Raw genomic sequence first — 20,360 nt, forward strand, 5'->3', positions numbered from 1 at the left:
TATTGCCATATCTTACAACATTTACTTTGAAAATACAGCAATGAATAAATGCTTTAAAGACTAAACATGTAACTCTTAATATTTCAACTTGGGGTCCAGGGACGCCATGTCCACTTAGGAAGCCGTCTGAAATGCTTGTATATATACACAGGGCTATAAGCTATAATTATAATGTCTCGATAAAATGTGTTAAAAATATAAAATGCAGTAGGTCCAATCCGATTTTAATCCGATTATAGTTAAGACTCAAAGATACTTCGAAAGTTTAGTTCAAGCCAAAATAGCTATTGCAGAATGCATAGTCAAAAAGATTAAAGGAATTTCTATCCTCTATTGAAAGGTTCTTTGGAAGGGTAAGCTGGTTTATGCACGTTTGACTCTGTGGTATTGAAACATCCCCGAATACAACACTGGGATGAATGCCATATCCAAGAAGAGGCTCGTTTTCCATTTCAGTTACAAACTGCAACACATCTTCTAACCTTAAAATTTTCCCAGGTTTTCTCCTTCCAGCTATAAATAAAGGCACAATTTTGGTGATCTGCTCTAAAATTAGGCTGCGGTAGTTGAACACTCAAAATGATTACACACGTACATGTAGAGTGAACCCCCCGATATACTGCCCTCCCAACACCACCCCCGCAGGTTTTTTCAATGTACATTTCAATAAGAATACATATAGTAAAACACCCCCGATATACCGCCATACTCTCTACCTCCAAAATCGTTCTGCACCGATGTGGGTGGTATATCGAGGGTTGACTGTACATGTAATGATATCTGTGTCAAATGTGTATATTTGTATAGTACCGGTATGTGTACATAATTTTGAAGAACAAACTAGGTGTAGAAAATATGCCATAATCATGTACCTACCCGACACTTCCTTTAGGTAGTTACAAAATATTTTCTAACTTTGCTCTTCTGCTAGTCTCGAATTGGAGCCGACTTCACTGAAGGCAGGCTTCAAGAGGGTAAGAAGTTTCTTGAATTTCATTGGTCCAACCGATTTCATGTAGAATAGATGTTTGAGGATGGGTCGTTTAACCTTCTAGAGCCCAACCATACTTCCGGTAGACAAAAAAAAAATCATCCATTGCTGTACATGTCCATTTGTGATAGTATAACAGTCTCCTGAGGTGAGTTTGAAATTTCCGAAAATTTGGCCCACTTTTTGGCAATGTTGCAATATTACAACATCAGGTCTTAAGGTTACCAGATTATAAAAACATGACTTAGATGTAAAGCCTCAATATCCAAGATAAATCAACACAAGGTGTCCAAATAACATATCATACATTCTATTTTTTATTCAATCGTTTAATTTTCAGTATTCAACATCATCAGAAATTCATTTTCAGGTACTACATACAGTGACTGAAAAATTTTTAAAAATTTTTTTATGGTTACAAATCACCATGTTCTACACATGAATTGCCCTAAAGCAATTATGTTCCCCATTGAAACAGAGCCTAACGTTGCATTTGTCACATGCTGTATCTGTGAACCCCTTTGTGCACATCTTGCAACGGCCCCTTTTTAGCCCACTTGGGACTTTAGTCCCAGCGGGCTATTGCGTTTACTTTTCGTCCGTCGTCCGTAGACGGAATCCAGTTATTTTGGGAAGTTTTGAAGACGCTTCAAGGTAATGTCTTGATATTTGGGTTACACATGTATCTACCCTAGACACATCTTCAGCCCAAAAACTGGCCCTGTCAGAATCAAGATGGCCGACTGGCAGCCATTGTTGTTCGCCAAAATCAGCACTTTTTACACATTTTTGAACTTTTTGAGGGAAATTTTGAAGACGCTTTGATCAATTACGGATATATGTGAATCCCCCCAGGGCCCATCAACATTACAATAATTGGGTCGGTCGGACTCAACATGGCCGTCCTATGACCTTTTTAGTGCCCAAAAATGTTAATTTTGGCCCGAATTCTGAGTCCTGTAGCTTCCTACTGGTTTGCCATTTCTCATTACAATTTGTGATGGGTATTCTTTGGAAAGGGATGTTTTATACCTGAGACATGTATTTTTCATCAGCCAATTATGACGCAATTGGCGGCCATCTTGGTGTCACCAGTACTCATTTGTAAGTGGGAAAAAGTTTTTCCACATTATATTGATACCTAAGCATATTTTGCTACCACAATCAATTAGAAAGTTGTAGCTCATAACGTGTTCTATGATTGTGGTGAGTTTCAAGGTTATTGGATTTCGTATATGGCCACCAGGGGGCGTTGAATAATACAATATCTTAGCATTTCTTTATTATATTCGTACCTATGCATATTTTGTAACCACAATCAATTGGAAAGTTGTAGCTCATGACATCATCTATGATTGTTGCGAGTTTTAAGGACATAAGTTTTTCTATATGGTCACCAGGGGGCGTTGAATAGTAGAATAACTTAGTATTTCCTTATTATATTGGTACCTAGGCATATTTTGTTACCATGATCAATTGGAAAGTTGTAGTTCATGACATGTTCTATGATTGCGGTGAGTTTCGAGGTCATTGGGTTTTGAATATGGTCTCCAGGAGGCGTTGAATAGTAGAATGACTTAGTATTTCCATATTAAATTGGTAACGAGGCATATTTTGTTATCACAATCGATTACAAAATCGTAGCTGCTGACATGTTCTATGATTGTGGTGAGTTTCAAGGTCATTGGTTTTTGTAAATGGTCACCAGGGTGCGTTGAATGTTGAAATTGTTAGATTGTTGAGCATTTGAAACCACTTCCCAAGTGGGCATGGTGTCCCTGGACCCCTAGTTTCTAATCTTATTGGCCATCGGCCAGATCCATCCTTCTGCACGTCAGTGACAGGGGCAGTTCGAATCCGCTTGGGGGGTTTAGGGGACCTTTCATCATCGAGGGGTCTTCCCCTCTTTCTCTGATCATTAACTCCAATGAGTGCTTGGGCAACCTTTGCTTGGAAATGCCTATTGCACATAACATTTTTTGTAGGCACACCCAGCAAACGACACTCACCGCGGTACAAAAGCCACGCGTTTACAACTGCAATCATCACACTATGCCAAAATAAATAGAGATACCACCTCCTAGATTTGATTGGGTATTTATATAACGCAGTACAAGCATCTAGTAGATCAACTCCCCCCATATATGAATTGTACATCTTGATAATGTTTGGGCGTTCGATCGGTATGTATGTCTTCTGAGATTTATCTCAGCGCTGAACCTGGTCTATTGGTTCAACCCCTACAAATATTGAAATTATTGTCACACAGTTGTTGTCAGCCCACTTCACAGCAACAATATTTGAATTTGTATCAACAACCTCTTCATACGACCCTCTTCCCCTTTTGAATTTGTATCAACAACCTCTTCATACGACCCTCTTCCCCTTTTGAGCAGTATCTTGTCATCACACAATGTACATCGGGGAAGGCGATTTTTACGTACTGTACCAATGAAATGAATACCCATGGTATTCAGGGTGGCTACTAATGCTAGACCAGTAAAATAATTGTCTGCAAATACCTTGTAATTGCTGTTCGCAGGCAGAGTGCTACTCAGTTTTACAACAACATCACCCCCAACTCCAAGAGCAGAGCGTGTTCCCCCACCACCTTGGTACACGTCGAAATCACACAGTATACCAGAAGTGCCAGTACGTGCCCACATTTTGAGACCCCATTTATGAGGCTTGTTTTTTATATACTGTCTTATAGAGCTGTACCTCCCTTTGAACAGCACCATTATTTCGTCTATAGAGTTATATTCTTCTGGCTCAACAGTAAGACAATTTTCTCGCAACAGGTTTAGCCACGGTCGAATTTTCCAAACCTTGTCTTTTTTCACTTCCTCACTAGCATTTAGATTATCAGCAAAGTGCAGCATAGTAACTAAGAACCGAAACCTCTCCCTACTCATTGTATCTGCAACAGGCGAAAATCTGGTTTCAGTCTCCCAATACATGCGCACACCAGGCATTTTTACTAATCCCATCAACAGATACATGCCGATTAGTTTTTCAAGTTCCTTTATAGACAGGTTAGCTATAGTTCCTTTTTTTGAAGGGAGTTCTCATTTGAACACTGTACAACTAACCGCAACATATCGTCTGTTATGAATTTACAGAAGTATTTATACGGCGAAGATAATGCATCTGGTTCTGTCAGGGGATTACCTCGGAAAATTGCATCCGGTGGATCAAATTTTTTTGCGCCATCGTGGGGGATTCGTCCACATCATTTAACAGATTATTCACAAAGTTCGCTAGGGGTTCATCATCTGAAGAGTCAAATCCATCTGAGTCTTCATTTATGTCCTGGTTAGGTTCAGGTCCATAGTCTTCTTCATCACCAGTTTCTTCAGACAATTCTTCGAGGTCGCTGTCATTTCCGTCACTGAGTGCCTCTAGGACATCAACAATTTGTAGCTTTTTTCTTCTTTCCATAACCAGGACCTATAAAATAATGATAAGATAAATGTAAAAAAATGAAACTTCAAAAAGAGGGAGCATGGATGATAAGTTACAATGGATGGTACCCTTTTGTCAAACCATCAATCGAATTCAAACGATGAATGACAGAGAGGCAAAACATGGGTCACATTTAAATATTCCAATAGCGGAATGCTAGTGAAAAAATTGTCAAAATAGACTTGATGATTTTTATCAACTAGGTCTGAACACAGAGAGATGACAATTTCCTCTCCAAGGCCTACATATCCAGGTCTTCATCATGATCATCAGTGTTATCCTGCCCAGAGGTACCCTTACCTGTTGCCATCTTTAGGTCACGGTCTCCGGATGATGACGGATTACTGAACTCAAATATACGAGAGGAACAAAGACACCAACACATTAACGACTGTGTCCATTGAGAGAGAGAACAAAGAGAGTTTTTATTTTACCAATATAGCGTTAGGTGGCAGCACTTCTCATAGTACCATCTTTACATATACAGTGTTGCACAAAACAATACATGTACAATAATACAGAAACATGAGTTTATATTATATCATTACCTTGATACACATCAAACTTAGATATATATCCATCAGGGTCAGCCCTCATCCACAGTTTGTAGCCCGTTTTGATGGGTTTCATAGGATTATACTGTTTGATTGAGTGGCGCCCTTTGAACCTTTTCATGCTTTCATCTATACTAAACCTTCTAGAGACATTGTACAACTTCACAAAATTCTGATTTACTGCACTAATCAGTGGTCTCAACTTGAACAACTTGTCAGTATTGTTTTCGGGAATCTCGCTATTGTCGTTAACATGCAAATTAGATAGGATCTGGGCAAATCTGTTCCTAGGCATGACAGATGACACATATGGCACTCCCAAATCAAAGTCTGTTTTCCAAAATCCATCCAGCTGGGAAGTACGTGGTATCCCATAACTATGTTGACTCCCATAAAACCATACAGTTCCTCTTGCGTTATTGGCGATATATGTCGGTCTTTCTGATTTATATACAAGTTTGTTTGGAAAAGTATATCATTGCAAAGTGGCTCATCCATGTATTTCAGAAATATACTTCCATGTGTTTCATTCGCTGTGTAATAACCAGGTACTGGGCCTGAAAGATATAAAGAAGGCCAACAAATTCAGTGATGCCCCTAGGATCTGAGAAGGGCTCAACTTCATTGCAGGAAAAAGGTCACTGAGGCACAATTTTCAGGTTTTGAAGGCAACCTTATGCATGATTTTCATGCTTCAAGGGCAGGGAAAACTTGAAAATTTGAATAAAATGAAAGAACAAGTAGGTAATAGTGGCTAGTTCTCATTTATACAGCATGGCACCACCAAGGGTGTTTTTGGGGCACACAGGTAGCTAAAAATGGGGCAGGGCAGCCTGCACCCTCTTTTGGCCTAAGCAGATCTAAGGACATCACATGCATTGTGTATAGATTATTTATAGAAATACATTCATGATGTAATATAATTTGTAGGTAAAATTAATCCTTGCCTTCTGGAGAATTGAAAGCTAGTTGAACACGTTACATCTCCTTTTTCTACCAAAATCATAGTGCCACTTCTAGAAGAGACTTCAATTGTGGTAAAGTTATCTTTTCTGTCTTGTCACCAATGTCCTTCAAAGATTCTAGTATACGTTTCAGTTCGACTTCAGTGATCGGATCATCAGGCTTATCACGTTTCTGTATGAAGTCCTCCAAGAATTTAACTTTTTCAATTTTATTCAATTGCTTTTTATTCTTTTTTGACTGAGAGGTCGATGGCTTGGGTACGGACTTCTTCTTCTTTGACTTAGAGGTTGACGGCTTGGGTACAGTCTTTGCCGTTATTACGGGCCGACTAACTTCCTCTATCCAGTCAATTTTTCCATTGCCGTTTTTGAATAGAACCTCCGGTTCTATCTTTCCAGTCAACCCCCCTTTATACCACCGTAGTTTTATAACTTCGTCATTTATTTCCATCACCTCGCCTATTTGAGGCCAGTAATCTGCATATTTTGCCATGTCTAATAAACACAAATTGCCAACTACCATTTCTCTTTCAACATCTTTGATCGTTGAAGTTCCGGATTTCTTGCCAATTACAACCTACAATTTCAAAATTAAACGTTATCAAGCAACTTATTACAGCACTCATTATATAATAGTAGTTCGTCAAAATTGATACCTTTTGAAAGTAAAGTAAATTTTTTAAGTATACTTTTAGCAGTTGTAGTTATTAAACTATGTTTATTGATGCGTGACTGGTTGACTTTCACCATACACTCGACGTCCAATAAATGAACAATGAACGATACGTAATTTTGACGCATTGTACTGCATCGCCATAGATGTAAGCAATAATAACTATTGGGCGTCATGTTTAGCTAGCTGATAAAAATATTGATGCGTAGAAATGTTGGTGCAATTCGCCTTGTAGAGAGGTGTTTCAACCCTTCAGGCCCATGTATCTACAAGCCTGTGTTTTCATTTGGTAGTTTTTCTAATAAAACTAAAGCACTCACTACAAAGTAAAAGCTTTTCCAGGTTAACCGATACGGTATGTAATATGTTAGTGTCAATTACATGCACTTGTACAAAAGCGTCTGAAATAATATTTCGTAACATTTTATGTGTAGAAATCTAAAGAACTTGAATAGAAAATATACCGTGCTATTACAATCCCGAGACCAAGTTAATATGGTCGAAGTTTGGTTTGATCATATCCGGCACTCCAGAAGGAATTTTTCGAAGGAGGTGTCCAAATTTGTCTCCATCGGGTCCTTTGGTGGATTTATTGGATGGAGTCAATATGCTCCATGACATCAGGGAAGTGCAAGGTTTGAGCATCTTGCACCCACATTTTTTCTGATTCGAAGATCCTGGTCACGGCATGATGTCAAAAGAATCAACTTGAAGCCTTGACTTCCGTATTACAACTAACTATGTATTTTATTCTTCAGTAAAAAGATACATCATTTAACTGCGCATGCGCTGGGGGATGGAGACGTGGATGACACCGGGTTATCTAATGTCTACTTTAACTTGACTTGAGAGCACATCAGGTGGCCTAGGTCAGTCAGTTTTTAGCCCACTTGGGACTTTAGTCCCAGCGGGCTATTGCGTTCACTTTTCATTCGTCCGTCCGTCCGTAGATGGTATCCAGTTATTTTGGGAAGTTTTGAAGGTGCTTCAATGTAATGTCTTGATATTTGGGTTACACATGTATCTACCCTAGACACATCTTCAGCCCAAAAAAATTGCCCTGTCAGAATCAAGATGACCGACTGGCAGCCATTGTTGGTCGCCAAAATCAGCACTTTTTACACATTTTTGAACTTTTTGAGGGAAATTTTGAAGACGTTTCGATCAGTTACCTTGATCGTTCGTATATATTTGAATCCCCCAAGAGCCCATCACCATAAGAAAAATTGGGTCGATCGGACTCAAGATGGTCGCATATGACCTTTTTAGTGCCCAAAAATGTCAATTTTGGCCAGAATTCTGAGTCCTGTAGCTTCCTACTTGTTTGCCATTTCTCATTGCAATTTGTGATGGGTATTCTTTGGAAAGGGATGTTTTATACCTGAGACAGGTATTTTTGATCAGCCAATTATGGCGCAATTGGCGGCCATCTTGGTGTCATCAGTACTCATTCGTAGGTGGGAAAAAGTTTTTCCACATTATATTGATACCTATTAAGCATAATTTGTTACCACAATCAATAAGAAAGTTGTAGCCCATAACATGTTCTATGATTTTGGTGAGTTTCAAAATCATTGGTTTTTGTATGTGTCCACCAGGGGGCGTTGAATAATACAATAACTTAGTATTTCTATATTATATTTGTACCTATGCATATTTTGTTACCACAATCGATTGCAAAGTTGTAGCTCATGACATCGTCTATGATTGTGGTGAGTTTTAAGGACATAAGATATTCTATGTGGTCACCAGGGGGCGTTGAATAGTAGAATAACTTAGTATTTCCTTATTAGATTGGTGCCTAGGCATATTTTGTTACCATGATCAATTGCAAAGTTGTAGTTCATGACATGTTTCATGATTGTGGTGAGTTTCAAGATCATTGGGTTCTGCATATGGTCACCAGGGGACGTTGAATAGTAGAATAACTTAGTATTTCCATATTAAATTGGTAACGAGGCATATTTTGTTATCACAATCAATTAAAGATCATAGCTGCTGACATATTCTATGATTGTGGCGAGTTTCAAGGTCATTGGTTTTTGTATATGGTCACCAGGGGGCGTTGAATATTGAAATTGTGGCATTGTTGAGCATTTGAAACCACTTCCCAAATGGGCATGGTGTACTTGGACCCCTAGTATTGGTACATACCTCATAAAAGTCTTAATAGGACCAGAAAAGACTGGCAGTTGGCCTAAAACATTTTTTAATCCATTTTAAACTGTATTGATGGATTGCAAAAAGACTGCATTTGAAGGGGTTGAAAAGAGAAAAGTGACTCCATGATTTGAAATTTCAAAATCCTTGCCAACGTATAACAAATTTCAGTTGGTAGGCATATCATTATCCTTTAACAGGTGTGAACCACAAAAACTGACTGAGCTAGGCCACCCGACGCTCAAGCAAATCAGACCTTTTCTAGTCTTATACATTATCAAACTCTTGATAAACATCTGATGACTGAAAACATGTATGTATAATCTGAACATAAGGAAATTCTAACAGGATTTACATTATTTTATAAATTTAGACCTCATTGAAGAAATGGGTAAGCTTTTTCAAATGCTCAGGACTAAGCTTTTCGCGAATTTCTGGACAAATTACTAACTTTTCTGGTACAAAATTTGGATGCTTCATATTGATGAATATCATGCAGATTTTTGGTCATTTTAATTTTTCCTGTAACTGGGCAAGGGTAGGACCTGAAATCTAAATGCCGAATACAAAGATCATTAGGGTTCTCTTTTTCTTCTGGTGTAAAATTTGTTCAGCAACCATAGCAAACCCTTCCGTGAAGAAATGTAAATTGGAAATCTTGAGGGGAATGTTGAGGTAGTTGTGGTTAAACGTTGCCTATTTCTCCTGTTCCAAGTGAATTTAATCGTATGTCCGATGTCGATATATTAAATAGATTACTGCGTCAAATGTTTGACTTATGCCATGTCAAGAAATGTGATAAAAGTTTCAATTTTTCTGCAACAGCAATGCTATGTGAGCAAAAATAATGAAACTTGTATTGATTGCATTTACAGAAGCATTTGCTGTTCTTCAAAGAAAAAGTAACTTGATTATCTATAGCAGACGGCTCGCTAATAAGGCTATAGTTCAGTAATGAGCCATCGGTTGAAGGTGCTGGAAGAATAGCTGACAAATTTTTAAGTAAGGAGGATGCCTTTTAACATACACCCTTCAATATTGATTCGCTTACGCTAACGTTGTAGTGGGCTTTGGCTTGTTGAGGGGATACAGACAATGTTGCATTAAAGAAATTGCATGGATATTCACCATGAAGAGCATGCATAGTGAGAGATCTAGCTTGAGATAAAAATTTCTCATCTACGTTCATATAAAAAAATGCAGGTTTTAATAAAAACTTACTAAATTCTTGCCTAACTTCAAAACTTTCCGATATACCGGCATATGCCTTTATTATCTCTTCGCGTTCGTCCAAGATTAATTGGTGTAAAGATTTTACGAATGCACACAGACCCATTTCCCTTCTTTGCATCCAATTCCTTAACTTTGCATTTGTACTTTCCTAACTGTTTGTATAAAATTTCGGAGGGGACGCTCCAAGTCCTGCATTAGTCCGGACGTCCTGGAGAATACTTTTCTTAATCATATCTGATTTTGATTTCATATACTTGATAAATGAACTCATTTTACCAGTAAGCTCCCAAACACTAACTAATTCCGTCAGTTTGATGTCGAATTCTTTTACCGAACAGTCAGTTAGTCCAGGTGAATGTTTATCGCCAAATACTTGAAACAATACATTAGCTTTAGTTACAGAATCAACATTTTTTAATTGATCTTTCACATTGGCCTCAAAATGACGTGTGTAACGTAAATGTATAGCACCAGTAAAAAATTTGTGTGCAGCGTTGCTAAAATTTGTTTCGCCATCTGTACCAAATGCTGCGACATTTACTATTTTGTCATTTGCTTTCATCATTGACTGAAATAACTGACTGTATGACTCATTTGTTTTATCATAATGGATAAGAACGGGTCCAGTAAAAATTGGGCTCTTTCCTGTCTTCTTGAGTGTGATCATGAGATGATCTCTAGAGTGTGATCGAAACGTTGTGTCTTTTAAAATCTTTGACTTAATAATTTCTTGATTTTTAAACTACATGTAGTAATTTGTATATAGTGGGTTTTTAACATTTATCATCAACTTAACATTCAACTCAAAAGCTACAAACAATGAAACAATGAACACCTACAACAACTAAAGGGATTCAGAATCCTTTTAGTTGTTGCAGGTATCATTCTACCTTACTGATGCCTTGTACATGTACCTACATTCATTAAAATGTTTGTGATATGTTACCCCTTTGGCATTTTCAGGAATTTTGCTCGTATAGTACATTCATTCATTTAATTGACAAGACTAAATTTAAAAATTTATCAAAACATCGCAAATAAAGTTATCATCCATTGCATTAATAAATGGAATAGAGCAAACTTATATTCACCTTTAGTTCAAGGTCTAATTGTAAACTTATTAAAGGCTACCAACTATTACTGATCATTGGCATTTTTGCAATTAAGACGAGTCTTTATACCATAATAACAACTATAATGTGACTATGCCAAATATGACTCCCCTGGTTGAGCAAACATTGAAGGGGAAATAAAGACAGGTAACAAAAATATTGCATACTTCATAAACAGCAGTTTACTTAAATGTTTATTTAGTTTGTAAGAATTATTGGTTTCAGTCAAACACAGATAAACCTGTCTATGATCTCACATTCTATTGTATTTGATTGTAAACCATGACGTAAGTAGTAAACTGATGGATTTTTTCTTAATTAATGCCGACTGTTGAAACTATGATGACATTTTGATAGCATCTTCCATGCCTTTCAATTTATACCAGTAACTGCATCTGCAAGCGCATCAACCTACTATCAACGTTTATGAAACGTTGAACTAGATGTTTAATTTTGATTGATTTTAAGTTTAAAATGAAAGTTGAGCTGACGTAATTTATAGATATTGAATCAATGTTGTGTTGATAACATTGAAAATACGTCACGGTTCTACGTGGAATCAATGTTGAAAGCGAATATTGAATTTAGGTTGAAATTAATGTTGACCTGACGTCAGTTTACAACCTTCATTAAACGTTGATAAGAAGTTGAAATAGAGGTCACATGTCCACGTTGAAAAGATGTTGAAGATAACTACTGACAAAACAAGCTGAAATTATTTTTAAAATTGTTTATTGAAAAACGATTAATCATGTTCATAGATTTACAGGCATCCATTGTCGAGGCACCCGTGAGTTTACAAAAATCAACAAACCTAACAAAAAATACTGAAAATGGTTGAGCAAGTCGATTTTTTACTCTAAATACAAAGTTCATCTTTTACCATGAGACAATAATGTGATACTGTATTCCCTGATTTTAGCAAGATACTTCAAAATTCCCTTATCTGTGGACAGCTCATGCTTAGATAATTCAAAATGAAGTACGAACATTACTTTTCACTATCTGACATACTAATCGAGAGAGCAATATTCCTTTGATAATAAGAGGCTTTTGCACAACTACATGTTCCCATCCAACAAAATCTAAAATCAACTGAATGGTTTATCATCAACTGTTTCAAAATTATGAAACAATATTGGTGTCCCTATATATGGTGCATACTTTAAGTGGCTTTACATGTGAGTAAGAGGAACTGTACCTCAGTTCAAACACTACTTGTGTAAAGAGTCTATCGTGCAAGTCTATTGTGCCTTACTGCCACCTTTCATGTAGCGCGTTCGATTATCTTCTCCCAGTAAGTCTGGGTATACCCGGGAATCACTTGGATGCGTTTGATTTATCCGTCACGTGGTAGTTTGGGCTTCCCAGGGGAAGTTTAAGTAACCTGCTCCGAGTGTCTCTCATTTTAAACTTCCCTGGGGGAGCCCAAACTATCACGTGACGGATAAATGGATCCCCAGGGATATACCCAGACTTATTCGGAGAAGATAATGGAATGCACTCATAGTGCATACTTTAGGTGGCTCGACATTGTCTGTTCCACATCTTTTTCAATGCAGTTTATAAAAATTAAAAACAAAACATTATTGAAAACAAATAACCCTTTGGTGCCTAGGGGTAGCAACACTGACAGTGACCTTGATTTATCCCCTCATCCCCAGGAAGTGATATAGATAATTAGGATGATATAGTTTTCGTCTTGTACTGTTATGGTGAGACACAAAAAGCTGGAAAATCAGTTCAGAGAGGAAAGAGGAGAGTAGACAACTAATGAATATTATAGGTTGTAATTGCCAACATTTGTTATAAGCTGAAATGAATAAAACGTGTTGGTAACTTAAATCTGAAATTTCAGCGTGTGCAAAATTTTGAAATCTGGTTTTGAATTTCTGAGGAAAAATTGCTTTTACTTTTTTATTTTTTGGCCTTATGCCCTAATTTTTTATATGTTGTTAGAAACAGTCTATGGAATCCCCTGCAATTGATTATTCTGATAAGGGCAAGATAAGAGAGAGTTCCATTTTCAGAATTTCACCAAAAGAATTTCACCCAAAATTTTCTAGCTGGCCCCCATTACCATATGTATAAATTTTGACAATGGATTCTAATTCTGCTAGAATATACCTTTAATTCGATACTTGGTTGAATGCTGTAGCACCAAAAATAAAAAAGTAATAGCAATTTCATTATCAGTCGTCTTCATCATTCATAGAAACAATAGAAATTGCTCAGGCTGATTAGTAGATTTACCGGCCGAACCCCTCAGGCACCAAAGGGTTAAGCCATTTCACTCGACCTAAAAACCTCAAACAATATTGTTGTAAGTGAACGCAATAGCCCGCTGGGACTTAAGTCCCAAGTGCGCTAAAAATAAACTAAAATAATTACATCAAAAAGTTCAAACACTACTTGTGTCAGAGTCTATCGTGCGAGTCTATCGTGCCAGTCCATCGTGCCTTATTGCCACCTTTTCTATACAGTGCGTATTTGAGCTGACTAGACATCGTCTGTTCAATGTCCCTTTCTGTGCATGGATATCTTGAAGTAGCAATTTCTAGAATGAAAAACATGTTCAAATTATAATTAACAACAAGCAATTGTAATTGTATTTGAATTTACATGTACTATCCATGCGCGTTCCAGAGCTGGCAAAAATAGCAGAGGGATGACTGTTTTACATGTTTACCTGTTTTTGCTCAAAATATATAATGAAATCTCTTCAAATGTATTAATTTTCTCCATTGTGTATGATGAATAATGTGATTATTTAAAAACAAACAAATGGGAACCAGGTTTCAAGTGGCAGTATATTAAATTGATGAAACATAACGCTTCTGGTACAAATGGGACTATATATGGCTATTTTAGCCCAACAATGGATAAATGTCCAGTGTACCCATGAGGGGTCCAGGGATTCCATGCCCACTTGAAGAGTGGATTGAAATGCTGGAAAATATGTCAATTTCAATATTCAAAGCCCCTGACAAACATATACCAAAACCAATGATGACCTTGAAACCCACCAAAAATGTCATGATGCAAATTTGCAATTGATTGTGGTTGCAAAATATCCATTATAAATAGACAATCTGTATAATATTCAACTCCCCTTGGGGCGAGAAAGAATAACTGGTTGGGGAGTGTTCAAATAGTATGTACGGCCAATTTTGCGGTTTTTTAGACCCCCATGCACTCCCCCTTGTACGATCTTGGTACTTATTTTATTGACCCCCCCCCCTACCGTACGTACATTTTGAAAGACCCACTCAACCAACGAATCGGCCATAATTGTTGATAATACGTCCCTCCCGTTCTTCTTTTTCACCTAGAATTGAGGACTGTATGATGGCCGCCAATTATGTGACAGCTGACTGATCGATAACCCGTCTATGCCAAAGATCTAACCGGTATCCTAAAGTATGCCCATCACAAATTTCAATGAAAAAGTCAAACCATAAAAGGGTGCCCACGGGAAGGCCAATTTCATTTTCCATACCTTTTCCATAAATTATAAATTTGCGTGCTACATGTGAGTAAATATCTAACCTATTCGACTAGTAACGTGTGTTTCCAAATAAATGGGACATTCACTCTTAGTTATTAAAAAAATATCTTCATTTCGTTATAGATATTCATTACCTTTTTGAAAATTCTACAATAATATTTGTTCTGTCCTAATTTCAATTACTGTATGAACCAATGATATGCTTTGTAAATATGATGTAATAAAATGAATTTGAATTAAATTCGAATATGAGAATTAAGCATAACTTTTTTCCACTTGCTTTACTTGTCTCTCGATTCCAGAGTTTAAATTACAATCAAATCCAAATTGGCTAAAAAGTACACGGACTAAATGAAATGAACTGTAAGTCACTGCAAACCTTTTCCAGTGTTATGTCGATCGTGTTGAATCATTTTGCTTGACATGAAAGAATCAGATCTTCTATCATATGATGCAACATCGGCCGAAGAGAGTTCTTGGTGTTGACTGCCCTTAACCATTTGATTTCATGTGTTTGACATTGGAATCTGCATACACCCATTTGAACTGCAAAACATTCATAGAACATGAAAACCTATATTGTAAACAATACATGCATACAGTTTTCAAACTTTCACTGATGTTGGATATTTGAATGAACTTTAGGCTTTAATTTCGAATTTTGAATTTCTAAAGCAGGAAATAATAAGCCCAATCAATAGGCCCTTACTATTCCCATTGTTATAATGCGTACAGCTGTATCGTACACTTAACAGTCAAGGACTTGAAATCGGTATACAAGCCGTGGTATACAAGCCATGACCACACGAAGGTTTTGGATCTAGGCTTGAATATAAATGTCAGCAGGTCAGACAAGGCCTTAGCAAAATTTAATCGCAAGGCTCAAATCAATTAGCTATTCTGCGTGTGGTATTCTGCGTAAATAGTGCAATAGACTGAATTAGACTTTAGGCTAGTCCTGACCAAATCCTATCTATGTGATAATGGCACCAGTTATAGTAACATCAGTGTAGGGCCAAAGAGGGAAAAAGTTGTGTTTGTAGTACGTAGGCATGGTAGGCTTATCGTACTCGCTCAATACTAAAACGCTCGAGTTACCCATACGTGACTGTACAGTGATTTCCACAGGTTTGCTGTATGGGAGTACGTTGACGCTCTGACTTGCAATATTGGGATTCGAAACCAAATGAAAAAAATCCAACAGTAGTCCAGTGATTTACCAATTGAGCCACAGAACGCAACTGCAAGGTTGATGGAAGTTAATTTACATATAGCCTCACCTAACCAAAACCCTATTCTTTCACACATGTGCATACGTTGATTACAGGAACTCATGTAGGGTTAACCTGTGGAGATCGCCGTACAGACATGTACGGGTAACAACTTCGTACTTAAAATGGTATTGGCTACTATAATAGGCCCTAGATCTAGATCATCTAGATAGACAAATAAATACCGGTGCAGTAGGCGTACTTAGTTTCCACACTTCACAAATGAACCAACAGACCAACCGGTATATTTTTGCCCCAGTACGCACCAACCGGCACAGGCCTAACACTTTTTGGCAACTGTGTGTTCCAGTAGGCTATCGATAATCACCTGATACTTTTCTGTCGTTTCTTTTCTCTCTGAAGCTGAATTGTCTGAATGTGGTCGAACGTTATTCTAGACCCGCGACTCAGCAACCTTGATTTACAAATTTTATCAAATCAAAAATTATTTATTGACGCCTTTGTTACATGAACAGATCGGCAATATACTTAAATAAAATAACCACTATAACAAGAAAACAACAATATAAAAGAGGTAACAACAAACAAATGTTCATAAACCTGTAGGACTCGCGAACGCCGGACCCGTGAAGTCTTGGCTCAGACCTGATATTCTCGGAGCATTCCTCTTTTGGACGAATTATCGGTACATGCGCATTCAGGTTCAATTCAATTCTTTATTGACAGTAACCTAGTTCCGGTAACTAATTTCAAGTTTCAAATAAGATAGACAGTACATTTAGAAAATCTGCTGGTTCAGAGAGACCGTTATTACAGTATCAATGTACACATTTCTTTTAGAAGCTTTTAATTGCCGAATCTGAATGGAGATGGATTTTATTTGACGAAAATAGGCGGAAAATAAATAATAAATATAGCTGCAAAGCAGCGATAACGGGTTTTCTGCACAGTCTTAAAATCCTGTTCAACAGTGGATTTCAACAAAGCATTTGATAAGGCTCAACATCAGCCATTACTAAAGAGGCTATGAGGAAACTATCAATGATAGGTCGCCCAAATGGCTCAGCAGTTATCTCTGAACAGAAACTTGTAACCGAAATCAACGGGACGCCTCATCTTGGAATGAGACGGTCTAACTAGTGGAGTCACGCAAGGTAGTATCCTAAGTCGTCTTCTGTTTAATGTCCTGGCAAATGACATACACAGTAATCCAAAATATACCAGACCGAGTAAATTTCCAAAACGACCTTAACACACTGTTCGACCAAAAAACTTAATGTTCCGACAAAACCACGGGGAATTATGAATTGTCGCGGGTGACAAAACCAAAATATTGAATTGTCACGGGCGACAAAACCAAAATAATGAATTGTCGCGGGCGTTAAAACCAAAATATTGAATTGTCGCGGCGATAAAACCAAAATAATGAATTGTCGCGGACGACAAAAACAAAATATTGAATTGTTGCGTGCGACAAAACCAGAATAATGAATTGTCGCTGGCATAACAAAATATGCCTCGTTACCAATTTAATATGGAAATACTAAGTTATTCTTCTATTCAACGCCCCTGGTGACCATATGCAAAACCCAATGACCTTAAAACTCACCACAATCGTAGTACATGTCATGAAATACAACTTTGCAATTGATCATAGTAACAAAATATGCCTAGGTACCAATCTAATAAGGAAATACTAAGCCATTCTACTATTCAACGCCCCCTGGTGACTATATGGAATAATTAATGTCACTCACCACAATCATAGACGATGTCATGATCTACAACTTTGCAATGGATCATGGTAACAAACTATGCCTAGGTACCAATCTAATAAGGAAAAACTAAGCTTTTCTACTATTCAACGCCCCCTCGTGACTATATGAAATAACTAATGTCCTTAAAAACTCACCACAATCATAGACGATGTCATGAACTACAACTTTGCAATTGATCATGGTAACAAAATATGCCTTGGTACAAATATAATATAGCAATACTAAGTTATTGTATTATTCAACGCCCCCTGATGGCCACATACTAAAACCAATGACCTTGAAACTCACCAAAATCATAGAACACGTTATGGGCTACAACTTTCCAATTGAATATAGTAACACAATATGCTTAGGTATCAATTTAATGTGGAAAAACTTTTTCCCACCTACGAATGAGTATTGATGACACCAAAATGGCCGCCAATTGCGTCATAATTGGCTGATCAAAAATACCAGTCCCAGGTATAAAACATCCCTCTCTAAAGAATACCCATCAGCAGTTGCAATGAGAAATGGCAAACCAGTAGGAAGCTACAGGACCTAGAATTCTGGCCAAAATTGACATTTTTGGGCACTAAAAAGGTCATAGGACGGCCATCTTGAGTCAGATCGACCCAATTTTCTTATGCTGATGGGCCTTTGGTAGATTCAAATATAAACGAAAGATCAAGGTAATTGATCAAAGCGTCTTCAAAATTTCCCCATGAAAACTTCGAAAATGTTTAAAAAGTGCTGATTTTGGCAAACAACAATGGCTACCAGTTGGCCATCTTGAATCTGACAGGGCCAGTTTTTGGGCTGACGATGTGTCTAGGGTAGATACATGTATAAACCAAATATCAAGACATTACCTTGAAGCGTCTTCAAAACTTCCCAAAATAACTGGATTCCGTCTACGGACGGACGGACGGACGAAAAGTGAACACAATAGCCCGCTGGGACTAAAGTCCAAGTGGACTGAAAAAGAATTGTCGCGGGCGACAAAACCAAACTAATGAATTGTCGCGGGTGATAAAACCAAAATATTGAATTGTCGCGGGCGACAAAACCAAACTAATGAATTGTCGCGGGCGATAAAACCGAACTAATGAATTGTCGCGGGTGATAAAACCAAAATATTGAATTGTCGCGGGCGACAAAACCAAACTAATGAATTGTCGCGGGCGATAAAACCAAACTAACGAATTGTTGCGGGCGATAAAACAAAAATATTGAATTGTTGCGGGCGATAAAACCAAAATAATGAATTGTCTCGGGCGATAAAACCAAAATAATGAATTGTTGCGGGCGACAAAACCAAAATATTGAATTGTCGCGGGCGATAAAACCAAAATAATGAATTGTCGCGGGCGATAAAACCGTAATAATGAATTGTCGCGGGCGATAAAACCAAAATAATGAATTTTCTTGGGCGACAAAACCAAAATAATGAATTATCGCGGGCGATAAAACCAAAATATTGAATTGTCGCGGGCGATAAAACCAAAATATTGAATTGTCGCGGGTGACAAACCAAAATATTGAATTGTCGCGGGCGACAAAACCAAAATATTGAATTGTCGCGGGCGACAAAACCAAACTAATGAATTGCTGCGGGCGATAAAACCATAATAATGAATTGTCGCAGGCGATAAAACCAAAATAATGAATTTTCTCAGGCGACAAAACCAAAATAATGAATTATCGCAGGCGATTAAAACAAAAATATTGAATTGTCGCAGGCGATAAAACCAAAATATTGAATTGTCGCGGGTGACAAAACCAAAAAAGAAAATTGTCACGGGCGACAAAAACAAAACATAAAACCAAAAAAATGAATTGTCGCGGGCGATAAAACCAAAGTAATGAATTGTCGTGGGTGATAAAACCAAAATAATGAATTGTCGCGGGCGACAAAATCAAAATCATTGTTTTCTCGCGTTATTTTAGTTTTGTCGTAATGTCGCCCTCATTTGCATATTCGTGTTTTTTTATCTTATCAGCCACCATACTAAAGCTTTAAGGTCGCGTAAAACTCGATAAACACTTCAAGCGACACAGCGAACGATTTCCTTTCCCCCACAGCGAACGCTTACTCCGAATGTCAAGTGTGACTCCAGCATACGGAAAGGAGTGTGTTATATACTGTATTTAGTAAATACCTTGTGGATTTGACAATGATTGGTATGTACTGTAGGAAATATAGAGTATTGATGGTATTGATATAGAGGCCCGCGGCCGAATAAAGTAATATATTATTTTATTTTGATACCTCGTCGACATAACAGCTTTTCGCCGCTATATCTCTTCGGCGTGTTTACTTTAGGCCTACGACTCCCCGGTACACTCATGATTTATCTTAGTTAATACACGGTTAATTTGGTAAAGAAAAATAGGTATTGCTAAATTAACTGCTTGACGCCCGCAGCCAAATCACTGGTAGTAATAAATTAATTTGTACTTGATTTGATTCTCAGAATGAGGAGAAACTCGCAGCTGATTCCCGGAACGACGATGTAGTGACACACGTCGATTGGTCGATGTTTACGGCTCGACAGTGCTTTTAAAATCTAAAGTAGTAAATTTCCTGTGTATTGGTATTATAATTTGATGAGGAAAATGGGTTATTGTTAAAATTAGTTTTTAAAAACCACGACAGAATGTGCAATCTTTGGGTAATAAATTTGTTAATTTATGCTTGAATTGATAA

The 20,360-nt window shown here is 37.5% G+C and overlaps 1 protein-coding gene across 11 annotated transcripts in view; it reads left to right on the forward strand.

The window, feature by feature from the left end:
- The window catches only part of LOC141904043 (tRNA-dihydrouridine(16/17) synthase [NAD(P)(+)]-like), a 100,491-nt gene that overhangs the window by 28,161 nt on the left and 51,970 nt on the right, over positions 1-20,360 (forward strand). For 3 of the 11 annotated variants that reach the window (XM_074792488.1, XM_074792484.1, XM_074792485.1), the window contains exon 2: positions 9,684-9,810. The exons of 6 other annotated variants lie outside the window; for them this stretch is intronic. The gene's annotated coding sequence lies outside the window, so the exon portion shown is untranslated. Of the gene's footprint in view, positions 1-7,406; positions 7,518-9,683; positions 9,811-20,360 lie in introns of those variants that run through there. 2 more of the 11 variants (XM_074792487.1, XM_074792491.1) reach the window with 2 other exon arrangements.

This window comes from Tubulanus polymorphus, chromosome 4 (assembly GCF_964204645.1).
Source record: "Tubulanus polymorphus chromosome 4, tnTubPoly1.2, whole genome shotgun sequence".
Lineage (NCBI taxonomy): Eukaryota > Metazoa > Nemertea > Palaeonemertea > Tubulaniformes > Tubulanidae > Tubulanus > Tubulanus polymorphus.